Here is an 18,205-nt window from a genome sequence, read left to right on the forward strand (position 1 = left end):
TTCAGAAAATATTACATGAAAATCTACTAAAATACCTTGACACGTCTCTACAGTTTTATTTTACTGCAATGTACTTTTGTATTATTAGTTGCACATAGATTTGTCCAGAAAATTTTGTTAGAACATCTGCAGTTTTCTGTTCTAAAGAGCAAAAGCAAACCATGTCATTCCGTTTTGGAGCACTTTATGGAAGTGCTGGCATTCGGAATTCAGTTACTTGGGTACCTGTACGTCTTCCCTCTTACTCTTTCTGTTCACACAGGTGGAGAATTCTCCTCACAGAAAGAGTGAAATGTATAGAGCATGTAATGGCTGTGATAAAGTTCTCATCTGTGCCACTCAGCTTGCACGCCAGTCTTCCAGAAATTAAAAAAGAAACCAGGAGCTATCGATAAATTCTCATTCCAAGCATACTATTGCTTCTAAGAGTGGAACAGGTACCTTCTTCTTGTTTCGTATGTACCAGTGCCTGCATGTATGTCTGTGCCGCGTGTGTTTATGCCCAGAAGAGAGAATCTGATTGTCTGGAGGTGGAGTTACTGGCATTTGTGAGTCACCATGTAGATCCTTGGGATGAAACGCAGGTCCTCTAGAAGAGCAGCCAGTGCTCTTAACAGTGAGCAGCGCTAACTCTCCAGGCCCAAGCAAGTATTTTACATGAATCAGAAGGCAAATGGATAGAAGCGCAGCACTAGAGACAAGATGCTCATTTAATGTCATGAAGAACCTCACAGGTATAAACAGGCACCACGCCAAGGGCAAGTGACAAAGAAATTAGCATCTTCTACTCTCAGACTGAACAGATTCTGAATGTGTCAAACACGAATACAATTTTAGAAAGTGCTTTGGGAGTTTGAGAAAGTAGTGGAAAGACATGTAAAGAGAGAGGAAACACTATATACAGAACAAGAAAAGACCACTGTAAAAACCTGACTCTAGGAAGCTGGAAGAAACTGAAATGGGTCACACAAACCACATTACTTAAAATTCAATAATTATAAAGTGCACGGCCATCAGTAGAGATAAATATCTATAAATAATGATGCACAATGAGAGATTATTTAACAGGAAAACTAAAACATTTCATACACGGGACTAGTCATAGATCACACCAATTTATATCACATTAAGAAGAAAATTTAGAAAATCATATAAAGTTAAAACCATACAATCACACTTTATTATTTAAAGGATGTTAAAGCATATACAGTTCAAATATCAAAATAATTAAATGTTAAAATACATATTTATCAGACATAGAGTGAGTGACTGTCTTATAAAAGATTTCATGTTATATTTATAAAAATGATTTTGTTTGTACGTGGTCTGCAGACTACATGTATGCCTGGTGACTGTGGAGGACAGAAAAGGGTGTCAAATCCCCCAGAACTGGAGTTGCAGCAGGTTGTGAACCACCATGTGGGCATTGTTAGTTAATCCAGGCTCTCCTGAAGAACAGCCAGAGCTCTTAACCACTGAGCCATCTCTCCAGGTTGATTTTTTTTTTTTTTTTTGATGTTACATCATTCTGTATCTTCCAAGCATTCTATTATCAGTGCTCATAGGCTTTTATGTAAGTGAGGTTAATAGGTCACGGTGTGTGTGGATAACGGGGTGTGACGTGTGTGCATGCTCGCATGTGTGGAGGTATACAAAAACCCGTGTGTATGAGCATGTGGAGAACAGAGGATGACACCAAGGTGCCTTCCTCGTGCTGTCTAGTTTATTTGTGGGCGGGCTCTCTACCAGCTCACTGGTGCTGCTACCCTAGCTACCCAGCTCCCGTCTCTAGCTCTCAGGGCTAGAGAGTAGAAGTGAGCCTGCACACCCACCTGGCGTTTATCAGATGCTCCAGATTTTAACTCCTGTCCTCACACTTACATGCCAAACACTTTACTCCCCCATTCATCTCCCCAACCCTGAGAAGAGTCTTGGGGAACAGCTACAAACCCTTTCCATCATATTCTGTGGAGAGTATCTCACCCACAAATTCCACAGAAGCCACTGTCTTAGATGCTACAGGTAGAAAGCTGGTTCATCATACGACGATTCATTTAATTCAATTATTACGTTCCTTTACCTGATCCAAGTAACTGGAATTACTCAGGTGTCATGAAACACAGCTCTAAAACCTGGCTACAATATTGCAGATGGCAATCCACTGTTGCTCAGGATACACAACTTATGACCTTGAAGATGGGCTAGAAGCAGAAATCAAGGATGGAGGAAAAAAACCCTGTAAGTTCTTAACAGAATGCCCCTGCAGAAGACATGTTCTCTTAGAACCGCTTTCCTCATTTACACTTCTGTAGAAGCAGAATTGTATTTTACCCAAAGTAGCATGACTTGTGTACCTAAGTCTCTAGAAACTGCAAACACATTAAAAAACAGGTAATATATCTGGGGTATCTACACATTTAAATGTATTTATCTGTAGTTCTGACAAAATTCAATCTGCATAGAGCGAAGATCCACAATGCTTTCCTTTGAAATATCAATGATCTCCTTACCACAGGCCCAGAACAATGAGGCAAGGCAGTCTCTGAAATCATGAGCCCAAATCAGCTTTTCCTCTTCCAATCTGACTGATCTGGGTGTGTCATCACAACGACAGCGAGGTGATCCGTGCAGAACCCAGGCTCATCTTTACAAATACCACTGATCCCGTGGGACCCCCTACTTCGCTAGTTTGAGGTTATTTCTTTCACTAACTCTTTCCTCCAACTCCCAGCACAAACACAAGTGGTTCCCAAAGTCCTTTGATCTAAGCAATAAAGAGATAATATAGCTCAAAAATAACAAACTATGCTTTACAGGAACCAAAATGTCCACAATTTCCCACTAACAAACTACAGCTATGGAGTAACACCCTCATCAGCAACAAAACCAGCTATTAATAGATACGACGCGGATGCATCTCAAAATACTTAGATCGAATGTAAGCCGGACTACATTTAAGTACTTGTAGAAATGTCAAATTAATCGGGATTCGGTAGTTGGCTGAAGAGAGCAGCAGCTAGGGAGGTGGTAGAGAGACAGAAAGACACTTTTATGGGAGATGACTGTGCTTAATAGTTGACCGTGGTTTTACTGACACGGCCATCAACCAGAACCCAAGATCGTCACTTTAAACAACATGATGTTTACAGTACATGATACCTTAATAAAGCTGTAAGAAAAAAAATCTTATGATTTTTAAAACGTAAGACAAATAGGGAAAATCAAAGGCATGGACATTAGCGTGTGGCTTTCTCACTGCGCATTTCACTGTAGAAGAGCTGACAAAGACTCTCTTTCTTTCCTTCTTCACACACAAATCAGGATTTTCAAGTTGTCCTCCTTGAGTCGGGGGACTTTCCTATGCTGGCCAGCACACTAACAGCTCCGTGAGAGGTGGCTAGGATCTGCATGCATGTGGTATCTTGGTTAGCAGTTGTGTGCCTCGGCGAAGGCAGGTTTCTGTGATTAGACAGAGGAGGAAGGTCATGGAACTACACCCAGAGCCTTTGAGGACATCTGCAATGGTAACGGAGCAGCTCTCAGGCTTTCCCATCACTGGGCTGGAATTCAGCTTTCTGAGCGTAGGAGGGACCACATCTCAAACTATCAGTGTGCTGGCCAGCCATAGGAGAGTTCTCTGGACCAAGGGGAATCTTGAGGATTCTGATTTGTGCATGTTCAAAAAAAAAAAAGGCTTTGTCAGTTCTTCTACAGGGAAATCTGTAGTTAGAAAGCCACACACAGATATCCATGCCTTTGATTAACTTGTTTGTATTATTTTTTTAATCATGATGTAAAAGTTTTCTTACTGCTTTACTAAGATATAATACTATGCAGTAAAAATCATGTTTAAAGTGGCAATCTTGGGTTCTGTTGTTTGGCTATTATGGCTCTTCCTGACATTCTGGGATGGATTTCTTTTCTCTGAGTTTGTAGGAAACTTGCTATTCACAATTTCAGTGTATACTTGACAGGGAACAGAGATGATGCTAGTTACAGAAAACTTCTTCCAAAGACAACTTAGGTTTTCAGTAAACATATTTATCTCCAGGAACCAAACAGCATTTGCTCAAATGCACAAATCAAATAAAAAAAAACCTGCAAAGTTAGAAGACAGGGTTAACAAAACTTAAAAATAAAAGGTTGGGAAGAATAGGGGTTATGCTAGGTTTAATAAAGGTTTCTGAAAGCTAAACCAAAGAGAAAATTAATTAAAACATTAAAATTACTTGCCTCTTTACACATTTCTGGGATGTGGCAAAGACACTCAAGTGTTTCATTCACTCAGCATCATTAAAATTTTCAGTGTTAAAGACAAAACAGAACTTAAACTTGGAGTCCACGAAATATCACAAACAGTACACTGAAAAGGCTTCAGCAAGAGGAGCAACCTGACAGAGAGATCAGGAGGGCCTAGTGTTCTGTGCATATAAAAAGTTCAAAGGCAGCAAGGCCCTAGGCTCCCAAGTGTCTGCAGAGTGTAGAGGGGGCTGTAGAGAGCATCAACACCGAACTAGGGGTTGATGCTGGGAGAGCTCCTTCTCCTCAGCTTGCCCAGTATCTTTGCAGGTTCACTAACTGGCCATCCTCAGTTACTGTCCTCTCTTTACACTGGGACCCATTCCCTCCCTAATTCCCTCTCATGGTTTTAGTTGTTTTGAATATACAAAGTATCCTAAGTTCATGAGTCGCTTTTTAAAAGAACAACATTCAAAAAATAAAAAATAAAAGTAGTTAAGAGCATGACTGAGTTGCTTTTGGGCATGAATTGAGAAAGGACAGAATTTTATGCATCTATATTGTATATCTATAGGCGTCAGCAGGCTGTATAGTGTATATACACCTGTGTGTGTTCTGGTACAGGAAGATCAAGATTTACTGCTTTAATTCATTTTACTTTTGCTAATTCTTGTCTTCAAATTCCTTTCATCTTCCACTAACAAAACCATTTCTGTGCATCTCTTTGACCAACAGCTTCACTACAATTACAATGACAGTTAAAGTCCCATGTTTTCTATAGCACCTTATACAATTCTGTTTATATACCCTGGCCAGAAAACACACCGATCTCACTTACCTGTAGACCATGTGCACTGGAGTACCGACCAGCCAAGCAAGAAAAGCCTGGTGCAATTGTGGCAGAACTCTTTGGGGACAGCCAACTGTTCTGTGATTGAACGGGAGGGAGGCCTGCCCGATATGAAGGCATACCTAATACTATAAAACTCTCCCAAAGCTTGTCTGAGGAGTCAGAGGTCCATGAAGGGAACATACTACCGTTGGTTCCCTGAACGTTTACTACTTATCTGTGAACCAGTGTGGCACTCAGCCTGCAGCAGAGGTTGACAGTTAATGCAGATTTCTATCTAGTGAAATGCTGAGGATAAGTAACTGTTGAGTGTTGAACCCTAAGAAAGTGTCTGTCTGTCACACACACACACACACACACACACACACACACACACACACACACAAAGGAACATTTCAGAAAGAAACAATTTGAGCTGAAGTATGGGAAGGAATTCCATAAAACACTGCTATCATGGAAACAGGGCACAAGGTTTGGCCCTTCAAAACAAAGGTATCCAAGCGATTACTGAGAAAGTATCCTGAGAAGCTGCTGACTGCTCATGGTTTCTAAGGGTTGTCTGTAATGGGGTAGCCACTGGCAGACTAACTGGGAAGAGAATCAGAAGGAAATGAAGGGGGTAACGAAGAATAAAAGGGGAGTGGTATAGATATAATCACTATAAATGAGATCCTCATAAAATGTTCAAAAATAAAACTTTAAATAAAAAAGCACTTAATTTATGAGCCCTTAAAAACTATTCAAAAATTATATGTGTTAAAAATCTGAAATAGCTAAACAAACAATAGCACAATGTACTAATTACTGGAAAATGGGTTAGAAGTTTTTTTCCCCTCAAGTACTTTGAGAGTGATGATTTTACAATGGTAAATTTATGTAGTTATTTGATGTTTGAAATTAATACTGTGTGTATGAAATGAGCATTCACTAGTCATGATAGATGTGGTCTTTCTTGACCTGAAGGCAGGTAGGAGAATAACCATAGTGCCATACTTTTAAACCTTAATAGACTGTATCCTTACACTTCTTCCTGATGCCTGCGGTGACTGAGCACTAAGTTCACTCTCAAAAACCTCCCCAGAACAGTAGGACCCGTGACCCATTACAGCTCCACAAGCATTTCTACCAACACACAGGAACTACAAACAAACAAACAAAAAACAAAACAGATTCAATTATAACCCAGAATATTTGCTTCGAATTATGACTTTGTGCACCATGCAATACACTGATCAATTATATAGAGACCCAGGAAGCACATCTCAACATTAATTCAAATGAAAGACTAAGATGGCATATGCCCAAAATGAAATTAGCTGTTAAAAAATACAATCTTCCCCCAATGACTTGTTCTCTTTTTAAATTTTGATTAATTCTTTGAGAGTTGAGTTTCATATGCATTTTCATTAAAAATATAAAGTTAAGCTGCAATTATTTTTGGAATCAGAATGAAGACTAATAAGGATGAATACACCACACTGTTCACAAGTGGAAAATACTTCTCCTGTAGAAGCTGAATTCTACTGCCCTAGTGATAGTCAATGAAAAGGAACCCTTGGTCCAGTAGTAAGATAGACTACCCTGTGAAGCAACAGGTGCAGGGTTAAAAAGTCAGACAAAACAAGCTTTAGCAATTCTCAGTTTTCAAGTTTGTCTGTTATTGATACCTTAACTAAAGATACACAATGTCCAACTCTTAAACCCACACCTGTGGTCTGCAAGTCACCATCTCTGCTGTTCCTTCCTGAACTCACTTCTCCATGCTGTCTCCATCACAGCAAGGGGACACAGAACATACCAGGAGAGACTTGGGCTGAGAGACTGGCTCAGTGGTTAAGAGCTCTTGATACTCTTCCAAAGGGCCTGAGTTCTGTCCACAGTAACCGCATCAGGTGGCTCACAACTGCCTGTAACTGCAATTCAAAGGGATCCAACTGCTCCCTGACCTCCATGGGCACCTGCACACACATGGAGCACATAAACTTATTCAAGCTCACACAAATACATTTAAGTAAGAATTAAACAAATCTTACACACAAAAACAAGAAGTGTATAGGTGAGAATAGAAAGAGGAATCCGGACAAAGTAATAAAAAAATGACTAGAAAGGTTGAACGGTTGCTAAGCTTTGAATAATAGGCATACTTAGACCAGGAGGCCCAGGGTTTTCTCGGGTTAGAGGATACATGTATGAAGTCACAACAAAGAGAAGAGGGCAACAGCCAGACTATACACTGTCTCCAGTGGGCAGTCAGCGTTGCTATGAATACACCATGGCTCTCAGCTCCAGAAAACACTGTTCGTTTGATGCTGTATGTGTGAATAACACCTCCCCTAAAAGTACAAAGTGGTGACCCCGGTGAGGAGCAGATTGCGCCTGGCAGATGAGACAGATGCTCCACTGGTCTGTGAAATAAAGGGAAAACAATGACCACATCTGGATAGGTCCTATCCATATTCTCACATTACAGACATGAAGAAATTCCAGATGGAAAAGCTGCCCTCTTCCTCACATCAAACCCTTACTGTTCCTAAGGACCAGTGCTTTCCAACACACTTTAGAAAACACTGCATTACTTATTTGATACAAGTCCTCCAGAACCTACTTGTATATGATTTAAAAAAAAAAAAAAAGAGGAACCATTAAATGTTTTAGTGAATTGACATGAGGTAAGGTTTAAGAAAACAAACATCAAAAAAAAAAAAAAAAAAAAAACCCAAAAACCTGATAAATCTCAGCACAAATATGAAAGGTAAATCAAAGCACAGGAACTGAGCATTTTGAGAACAAGTTTATTTTAAACGTCCTCACAAGAAAACGTTCTGGGTTAATAAAGAGGGCAGATCTACACTACTAACAATACAATTATTGTAAAAGTTCCTCTTTAGGTAAATAATCAAATCCTTTCTAGGATCTACTTTTCAAAACACATACATTTCATTCTTCAATTTACCAGGTGTGTCCAGTAGTCATACCAGTTCTCGGTGAAGAGAATAATCTCAGATTTCACGGTGTAAACACAGTGAGCAGTGCTCCATTCAAAAGCATGCCCCTTGTCTCTCGAGGCCCAGGTGACAGTAACATTAATTCAAAACCCAAATCCCAGACTGTTAGAAACCACAATGCTAGAAGCCACTACACTCACAAACAGCGAATAATTCTCTTACCAAAGAAGCAATTTAAGACATCATACATTATTTAGTTAACATTGTTTTGGAAAATTAAAAGACAACAGCTTTAAGAGAATATAGGGAAATGTCTTCCCACTTTGCCAAAAATAATAAATTAGATTTCCAAGATCATTAGTCAATTATACCCCAGGATCCCTAACTGTTCCCTAAGGCTCAGCCAATAAGCCTAAGTTTTAAAAATAAAAACAAGCTCTGTAGGCTTGAGATGGGTTTTGAAACTACTTTCATTTTAATGTATGTAAAACTGTTACAATGATATATATGAACCAAAACAACTGCATTTTAAGACCGATTTTAACCAGGAAATGCATTCAAGACAGTTTGTGCATATGTCATAGGCAACAGCTAAGCTACAGTGACAGCCATATGAAATGGACCCTGCAGTAGATTACCTAGCTACACAAATTATCAATAGGCAACGGAAGCAGCGCTGACTTGTTTTGGTGTACAGGTGGAAAGTTGTCAATATGGCACTGTTAATATTCTTCAAAAATCACCAGCACCAATATGCTATTTTTGAAGCAGCTGTTTGCTAAATGAAATTTAACAGGGTCACTATTTACCTACTAGTTTATGGCTATTTATTAGACATTTCCCTCTAACCCCCCCCCCCAAAAAAAAACAAAAAACAAAAAAAAACAAAGTAACAGGAATTATTTTTAGGAAAAGAAACCTGAGCTCAATTCCTTTGAAGACAGTGGACATTTAGATACAGAACTAAGACAGAACATGAACATGTCTGTGAGTCTATAGTGCTTACGAAGGAACCACAGACACACAGGAGTCTCTATCCATCTTTACAACTGTCACAAAAACTACCCATCCAACAAGTCAAACTTTTCTACAACAGTCAAAAACCACTTAGGAACACTAATGTGACTATGTTGGAAATAGATCAATGATTTCCTCCTGAATCATAAAAGGATTTCTAATAATGTTTACAATTTCATCTGCCTTATACAGTCAGTAACGTTCTTTTTCGAAATGCAGACTGGTTGGCCCCACCCCACATCTGCTGAATCGGAACCACAGGGGTACAGCCAAGAAACCCATGCTTTGAGCAACTGTCCCAAGTAATTGCAAGAACAGTAGAGAATTATCACCTTTGTGTGTGTGTGTTTGTGTGAGATTTATAACAAGGTTTTGAATTTTATGAATTGAAATCTGGGGTCCTATTTAAATATCTAAATTTCACTCCTTAACAAATTAACATTCAAGAAAAATTTATATAACATACCTGTGGCAGAAAGACAAGTGCTTAATTACAGGAGTTGAAAGAAGGAACACTTTTTTTTTTTTTCACTAGCATTATTTTATTTTTAATAAATTATTGCGGGGGGAAAAAAACCCTCACTGAAAACAAGATTTTAAAAAAATGAAGTTTAACTGTAGTATTTTACAAATGTTCATGTCACCCCCTTGCTGGGAAGTGAAGCAAATCAGGGTATGTAGGAATTGTTGATATAACTCCAAGCATATGCAGTAATTAAACCACAAAGCAAAGCCTAAGCAAACTTATTTTTATTGTATCATTAACTTTACACTGATCAGAAGCTGACCTGCCATATACTCCCATAAACTTAAACACAGAGTGAGATCAGCGATGGGCAGAAGTAAGGGGACCTCTGGATAACCTAGAGTTCAAGTCTGGTTGATTTATCTGTCAGCTATGTGACCCTGGACCCAGATAGATCACCTTGACTACCAGGGGGAGAAAGGTACAACTGTCACATAACTCACTTTGAAAAACTACTTGTTATGAGAATCAGGCCACACGGTCATGTTAAAAACTACACCGAATAAGCGTGAGCATTTCTAAGCCACTGTTCTGAGGTCCTAACGAGCAGTATTATTAGGTATCTGCTCTCGGGAGAAACCCTGCCACATACACAACCAGAGTCAATTTTTCAGATCCTATTAAAATTGGGTAGTACTGAGTATCTCCTAAGCTGCAAATATTAAACATAAGAGTTCAATTCAATACTCAAGAGGAGGAAGCAGGAGGGTCTCTATGAGTTCGGGGCTAGCCTGGTCTACAAAGTGAGTTCCAGCCCAGTCAGGGTTACATAGTAAGAATCTTAACATAAAAAAAAAAAAATTCCACTCATTTACTTAATATATCCATTTATAAGACTTATCTTTGGTATGGTAATATGAGCAAGGGATAGACTGTGAGTTGTCAAAATGATCAGTTAAGTCTGTCATTCTATTTTCACTGGCAATTTCTGTAATAAAAATTTTAATAAAACAGTGTATTTGGTGTGTATGCATAAATGCCATTTCTAAAAGCTAAGAAATTGTTACCTCTTTCTGAAAATCCTCCTTGTATATCATTTTTCTTGTAATGTTACCTCAGTCTGTAAAGCCCCAAATAAGTTACTGATACATCTTTCTATAAGACATTCACTAGAACATAATTTTCCATTCCAACTGGTCAAGAAAATATTCTTACATGAGATATAAAAACTTAAGCTTTAAGTCTCTGCTTCCTGATCCTCCCCCTGTATTTCATATTAATCACAAATTCTATAAGAGATGAAAATATCAGCTCAAACTTCATGTGCATCAACTACAAGAAAAATGGTCAAATTTTTTCATCTTCAGTATTAGAAAGTTTTACTAAGTGACAAATTATTTTAAAACTCATTTGACATAAAAAGTTGTTTCATTTAAAACTGAACTTAAGAAAATCAGTCAAGTGAATCCCCAAATAATAGATTTCATCAAAATACATTTAACAATGTATTAATTACCCTGCATGCATCCACTTAATGGCTTCAAATGCCCTTTAACCTGGGGCCATTTCCATGGCTTTAAGGAGGCCTTGTAGCAGTGAAGGCATAAATAATCTATCATCTCAAACGGATTTTTTTTGTTTAATTATAGCTTAATACTTATCTACAGCTCAGCATCTAATGCTTTACAGGAGTCAGAAGAACTCAAATGTTGAATTAAAATTTAAATGCAGACAGTACAGCAATAATAGCTTATGGTCTGTAATTAAAACCGGTATTAGGTAACATCCATGTTAATTTACCCATTACTTAAAAGCTACATCTTTTTCTTTTGTGTTTTATGGATGACAATAAGGAATTATCATCCTCTGCCTGAAGAGATAGTTGCGCCTTCAAATTTGGATGTGAGAGGAGGGAGGACGGTGGCGCAGAGAGCAGGGAAATCTCATCAGAGAAGCTCTCAACAGTACAGCATTTCGCTCCCAAGCCTGAAAAACCCTATTTATTTTTAATATGAGATGCATCTGAGAGGAACCGTGAGCAGCAACCACATTTCCCGACATAGTTTCGATTAAACTTTGAATATAAGCACTCCGGTTCACAGTGCTCATTATCTTCAAGCAAGTTATTATAAGCCCTCAGTGAGACCACAAAAGGCAGGTAAATGGAAGACAGCCAATGAAAAAGAATTACTATATAGTATTCAGGCCAGAAAAATAATTTTATTAAATTTTCAGTGTTTATCGTAGAACCCGTTCCTAGCTCAGCGGTTAAAAAACTGAAAAGAAAAAAAAGGGGGGGGGGGGCGCTAAGGACTGCCATGCTGGTAGGCACTGGAATTTGCTAGAATAGCTAAACAATATTGACAACAGTACTGCATTGCCTTCCGTCCCTCAGTCGGTCTAGACCATCAATATCCTCTTATTTTATTATCAACACGAGTCAAAATTAGTTCCTCACCTCATCTCAGAATGGTATGCAAGGTCTCAAGCTTCGACTAAAAGCAAAACACCATATTTCCCACACAGTTGCTGAAATTCCTCTCAAGATCTATAAATTATAAAATACTGAAAATTGAAGGCAAATCCCCTCTTACTTCTAAAGGGGCACACCGTGGGGACAACGGCTTTATGAAGGCATACTCTTGATTTTCACTATTTGATGGGGGCGTTGGGGGTGGGGTGGGGGGATAACAAAATTTTAGATCAAAGGTGGCGCTCTGTCCTCAGCTCACCGGAGGGTGACTCACTTTTGCAGACTATATGGTAAGAAATAACAGTTACTTTTCAAAGACCTTTGCAGTTACACCCAAGCCAAAAATCAGGACAGAGACCCACCCTTTATGACAGCAATTTAACTGTCTTATCCAAAGCAAGGTAGAAACTAAAACATCTCCCTGAAAACATGGCTTAAAAGGACCATTTCATACACCAGCTTTCAAAAGCTCCCAACAAGGAAAAAAAATCCTATTTATTTCAAATTCGAACTGACCAGGAAGAAAAAAAAAAAAAAAAAAAAAAAAAAAGGAGGGGGTGTTAAGTGAAACATACAAGAAGCACAAAAAGCAGATTCTCCCCGTTCCAATCCCTCTTTAATTCTCCCAATCCGCCTCTGCCACACACAAGGACAGGGAGTCTCCCTAGGGAAGGCTGGTGGCAGGGCAAGTGAAGGCGCTCCATTCACTCACATGGGCCACTATCCAAAGGGATGCCCTATGAGCGCTTTATACAAACCAGGCCCTTACAAGTACTTATTATTATAAAATACACCTACGCTGTGCAAGAACCTTATTTTAAAGTAAGACTGTCCTCAGGTGGGGGAGGTGAAACACAACAAAGCCTTCCATGTTGAAAAGCAGACAGTCCAGACATGCATATACCTACACACGTATGAAAAAAAATCCATATAACTAATTTATCAGGAACAGAAATCGATACCAACAGGAGTCATTAGATTATTAATAAACCCAGAAAAGTAGCATGCATAGCAGCCAAAGGTGGCTGTCTGCAGCGCTCTAAGCCCCAGGAAAGGTAAAAAGCAGCCTACCAAGGAGATTCGCGTCCTTGGCACGGTCCTGCAGACCCCTTTACCCACGCAGACCAGCCCCAGATTCCCCCTGGGGTCCTATCACCGCAACAGCAAAAGCACTCCCAATGCTAGGGTCCCGCAGTAAACTGGTGAATGAAATGCGCACGGAGACCAAACCTGAGCAGAGACCGAGGCGCAGACCCAGGGGTCGCTAACTAGCTAAGCCACAAAATTCTCCTGCAAGATGTTAATAGAGAAGCAACCCCCGCCCCCTCCGCTCCCCGCAATAGGAATGCCACCCTCCTGCTTGCTGACCCTTTCCGGGGACCCGAGGACAGAGCAGATTTTTTTTTCTTCTGTTAAACTAAGTACATAAACATGAATCGGAAGCGACCGTGAACATCCTGGGGGGCCAGACTCAAGACCTGAAGAGAGCTTCCAGGCGGCTCTCCAACTCCCCGGGAGTCACCGTCCTGTTTGACACGAATCTACCTCACCACCCTCTCCCGGGGACCGACGAACCTTCACCTTGCATGGGCAGTACCTCCTGGGGGCCCAATCCAGGAATTAAACCGGTGACCCTCCCAGGGCGCGGGGAGAGGGAGTGCCGGCCACCGCTGCCCTCAAGGTCACCACTTGCCAGGGTGGGGGCGACCCGTGTTCAGATGGGCTGTGGCGGCAGCAGAGGCAGCCCCGCTAAGTCGGAGAGCCCCGGGTGTAGACGAGAAGCCACCCGGACGGCGACTCCAAGCTGGACCCGGCGCCGGGGCGCGCGGCGAGGAAGCCTTCTCACCTTTACGGTCTCCTAGCAGAAGCGAACCCCGGAGGCGCCGCCAACTTCGCGGGGACCCGCCGCGCTCCACCCCGCGCCCAGCTGTCAGGACCCCCGCCGCGCCCTGCGCGCCCCACCCGGCCTCCCCCGCAGGTGGCCGCCCCCGCCGCGGGCAGCCACCGGCCGCCACTCACCTCGCCCGCAGCGGGAACCATTTTTTCCGAGGGAAGAATCAAGGAAGGATAAGGCGGGTGGGTCCCGGGGTTGGCGGCGAGGGGTCGCGGGACGTGCCGGCAGCCGGCTCGCTGGGATCAGGGCGCCACGCGGAGGTGCGGCTGCACCTCGAAAAGGAGGCGGCGGCGGAGCCCAGAGACTCGGCGTCCACCAGCCGGGGCTCCCTACTCACGCTGCACCGCGAGGAGGCGGCGGCGGTGGAGGAGGAGGCGGCTCCCGGCCGGCCCCCGCCCAGAGCCCGGCGGCCGCCGAGTGGCCGCTCGCGTCCCCGCAGGACCCGCCTCCTCCGCTCCGCAAAGCCGCGCTCAGGGCGCGCCGCGCTCGGCACAGCAGCTCAACCGGCCCCGCGCCGTCGTCCGCAGCAGCAGCAGCAGCAGCGACGGGCGGGGTGCAACCCGGGGCGGGGTCCTGGGGAACGCCGGTTCGCAGACGGCAGAGCTCCAGGGGCTCCGGCCAGCTCCGGCCAGGGGCCCGTATGTACCGGGTGACCCGCGGGACCGCCCGAGCAAGCAAAGGGGGAGGAGGGCGCTCACCCGTTCCGGTCCGACGCTCCCTTCTTCTCCACACCTCCACACCTCCCGCTCCACGCTGGCAGCGCAGCTGCTCCCGCTGCCTCTGCCACCGCTGCCGATGCTCGCGCGGCCGCCGCTGCCGCCTTGGCTGGGCGCGGTCACGTGACGCGGCCCGCGGGGAGCCTGAGGGCGGGCGGGCGCGCGCGCGCGCACGAGCGGAGGTAACGCGGCTCGGTCCGAGACTGGCGCTTCCCGGAGAGGGCGTTTAAGGGGAGGATCCGGCGAGCGCGTCCCCGCCTGGCGAGCGCGCGCCGGGGGAGAGGTGGGTGGGTTGGGGGACTAGAACTTGCAGCGCGCGGTGCGGAAAGGGTGGCCTGGAGTGCCGAGCGGACGACTCGCGCCTCCGCGCGCCCCTCCCTCTCTTCCTTTTCTGCGCGCCCGGCTCTCGGCTGCCCCCGCCCCCTCCTGCGCTCTTCTCCTCTTCCCCCCCTTCCCCTCCTGCGACGGCTTCCGATTGGCCGTCGGGCTCTGACGTCTGTGTTTCCATGACGTGTCGGACCGGGGAGGGCCGCGGGAGGGGGCGGCGGGGGAGGAGGGGGCGGCGACTCCGTCAGTCACCGCCGGTGCCCGGGCGCGCGGCCGGGCGGCTCCTGCAACGTGAGGAAGCAGCAGAGCGACGACTGCCGCAGCCGTGGGACGCCCTTCACCTGGGGTCCCGCTCGAGTCTCACCCCCTCTCCCCCGGGGGAGGCGAAGCCGGGTCACCGGATGGTAGAGCGGCTCGGTGCCCACTCCCATGCGAACCTGTCTCCTGTCCGGTACAGTGACGCACTCGCCGGGCAGCCAAAGTGACTCGCCCTTTGTGAAGGGAGCCCACTCGCCCTGTAGGCGCGCTGGCCGGGCCACAGACACCGGGGATCCCCGCTGCAGCGCCCAAACGGTGTCCTCTAGCCGGTGCAAGCAGGCCTCGCAAGGTCCGCGCCTGAAGTCCTCGTGTTTCTCTTTTGGGTTTGCTGCTTCCAGCCCCCCCACCCCCAACCTGTGGCAAGCTAGTGGGTCTTTAATTCATAACACTTAAACGATACCCTCTTCTTTCCCGAGGAGAAAAAGAAAAGAAAAGAAAAAAAAAAAGCAGAGTACCGTTCAGTATTTAGATGGTAAGAGACAGCCGATTCTGGTCCAACCTCTTGAACGTGTTGCAGTTCAAAAGAAAACCGCTCGTCATTGCAGCTACTTTAAAAAAGGATCTTGACTAGATCCACACATTTAAAGCTGTGTATCCTGCTCCATCCTTCTGTAATCTCTGCTTGAACTAAAGGGCCCACTCCCCGAACAATTTAGACTTTTTTTGTGTGTTATTTTTTAGTACCTCTTAGCCCGAGAAACAAACAAACAAACAAAAAAAACCGTGTTCTGTAGTGTTCTTTTTTTTTTTTTCAACCCTGAAATGGAAGAATTGGTAGTTTCATAGTCTTCTCAAAAGCACACGGATAAGGCAAGTACTGCATTACGTATGTTCCCAGTCTGGTAGCATTTGTTTTAAAACACTCTAAAGGCTTGAAAAGAAAATACGTGAGTTTAAAAGCAAATTTTCCATGATAAAACTGCTGAAAATAATATTTCCATTTATATCTTCCACCACGGTAGACATTACCAACCTCAGAGCTGTGCCCTTGACATGTAAAACTGGCACTGGGTATTTCTCTCTGTTTATCACAGAGAATTGGTTGACGTGGTACAATAAATAGCCCTTCCTGATACTATTTCAAATCTACAATTAGAAACCAAATTAATTAAATTGCACTTAGGTAATTTCCAATATTTTCTCCCCCTGAAATATCTTCCAGAATAACTCAGACACATTTATGAACTCTTGGCTGTTTCCCAACCTTCCTCCAAGGAAGTCCCCATAGAAAATTGAATTATGCATTCTATTTTAATCAAGGATTTGACATTAAAGTATTAAGTGAATCATTGTATGCTACACCAGCAAAACCGATAATAGATTGGACTGGAATCTGTTCACTTTGTAGGTTTGCTGCAATTCTAACTCATAAAATGAGTGTTCTTAAAGTATATGTTCATGAAAAGTCATTGAGCATCCTTACCATAGAACATTATTGCAATGAAATTTTTATTTGCATGCAAAGGTGTACCACAGGTGAAAACATGTATGTCCCAGAACGTAATTGTATGTGAATTGCATATATGATAAACTTACTCATAAAGCCAGCAGCCAGCAAAACTGTACTGTATATTTGATTTGTGTGTTTTTATTCTTCAGATACAAAATTAAAGCTGAAGCCAATATAGAAGCAACTGTGTAAGAAGTCCAGTTCTTTTTCCCCTCCTGCGGGGCTTCATCCTGAAGCCTCCCAAAATGACATACTTTTTTGATGTACAAATGCTGAGTGGCTTCATTAGGTTTCCTTGATTTCCTCTGGTGCAAGAGATGGAACTGGAGCTCATGGTGACCCTGGTACTGTACTAGAGCTCATCCTTCATTTTTCCTCATAAGATATTGAACTGCCTCAAGTCAGGAAGGCCCCTGTGTATTACATGAGTGTATCATCTTCAGCTTAATTTATCCTATGGATTTCATTGATCTGGAGATATATTAGTATACATTAGGAGCAACACAATATAATTTTCTATTAAATAATATGGTAGTTTTGTAAATGAGCTTTTTAGTTACAAAAGTCCCTGTTGTATTGAAGAGGCAATAACATGTTTGGCAATTTTAATAGGTGCATGCCTTTCATTCCTTTTAATGGTATAACTGTATTGACATCTCTCTGGTAAATTGATTAGTTCAAGCTGTGTAACTCATGCAGAAACTCCTCAATGTAACTAAATATGAAGAGAAACATTAGGATCTTTATCCTCTTAAGAATCCCAGCCTAGCATGATTTCACCCTTTCATAATCTCAGCACTCAGGAGGCAAAGATCAGGAGGATGGAGAATTCCAGGCCAGTCTGGTCATACATATGAAGACTCTGCCTTTAAAAGAATGAAGTCTGTGGGGTGGGTGCTGGGGAGATAGCTTAGTGGACTGGGGTTCAATTTCCAGCACCAACATGGCAGCTCACAAGTGACTATAACTGCAGGATTATACACTCTCGGACATTTAAGCAGGCAAAACACCAATGCACATAAAATAGAGTCTTTCTGAAAGTATCACGTGTTAAGCATTAAAATTAATACACCAACAATATGTTTTTTAAAACAAGATACATCCCCTAAATGAACTTTTCTATGTGAGTCAGTCCTGATCGTAATACAAAAGGACTGAGGAATGGAGAGAGGGAGCGGTTGGAGGAATATCAAATGCTTCCTAAAGCACGGTTATATATGTTCTTAAATTTCCATTAACCTGGGCATAGACCGACAGACAGACAGACGTAGATGAACATTACTTAACTAAAAACACCCCACAAAGAGTTACCGATTGGTAACAAACTAATTCCATTTGCTGGGTTAAGTAGATTACAGGTATGCCTAAAACAAGGGTCTTCAAGTCACATAATGCAACATGTTCATATATGAAAAACATAAGACCAGTGGATGATATTTGACAGGAGTTGCTGAGTGCCTACATTGTACCTCCTATGGAAAATGCATTTTCCCATCCCAAATACTGTATA

The 18,205-nt window shown here is 43.0% G+C and overlaps 1 protein-coding gene across 4 annotated transcripts in view; it reads right to left on the bottom strand.

Annotated features, from left to right (window-relative positions):
- ATP2B1 (ATPase plasma membrane Ca2+ transporting 1) overlaps window positions 1-14,710 on the bottom strand; it is a 102,034-nt gene extending 87,324 nt beyond the window's left edge. For 3 of the 4 annotated variants that reach the window (XM_080935519.1, XM_080935518.1, XM_080935516.1), the window contains exon 1: window positions 14,583-14,710. The gene's annotated coding sequence lies outside the window, so the exon portion shown is untranslated. Of the gene's footprint in view, window positions 1-14,009; window positions 14,200-14,582 lie in introns of those variants that run through there. The other variant, XM_080935517.1, reaches the window with a different exon arrangement.
- Between the last annotated feature and the right edge of the window lie 3,495 nt (window positions 14,711-18,205).

This window comes from Micromys minutus (assembly GCF_963924665.1).
Source record: "Micromys minutus genome assembly, chromosome: 22".
NCBI classification, from domain to species: Eukaryota; Metazoa; Chordata; class Mammalia; order Rodentia; family Muridae; genus Micromys; species Micromys minutus.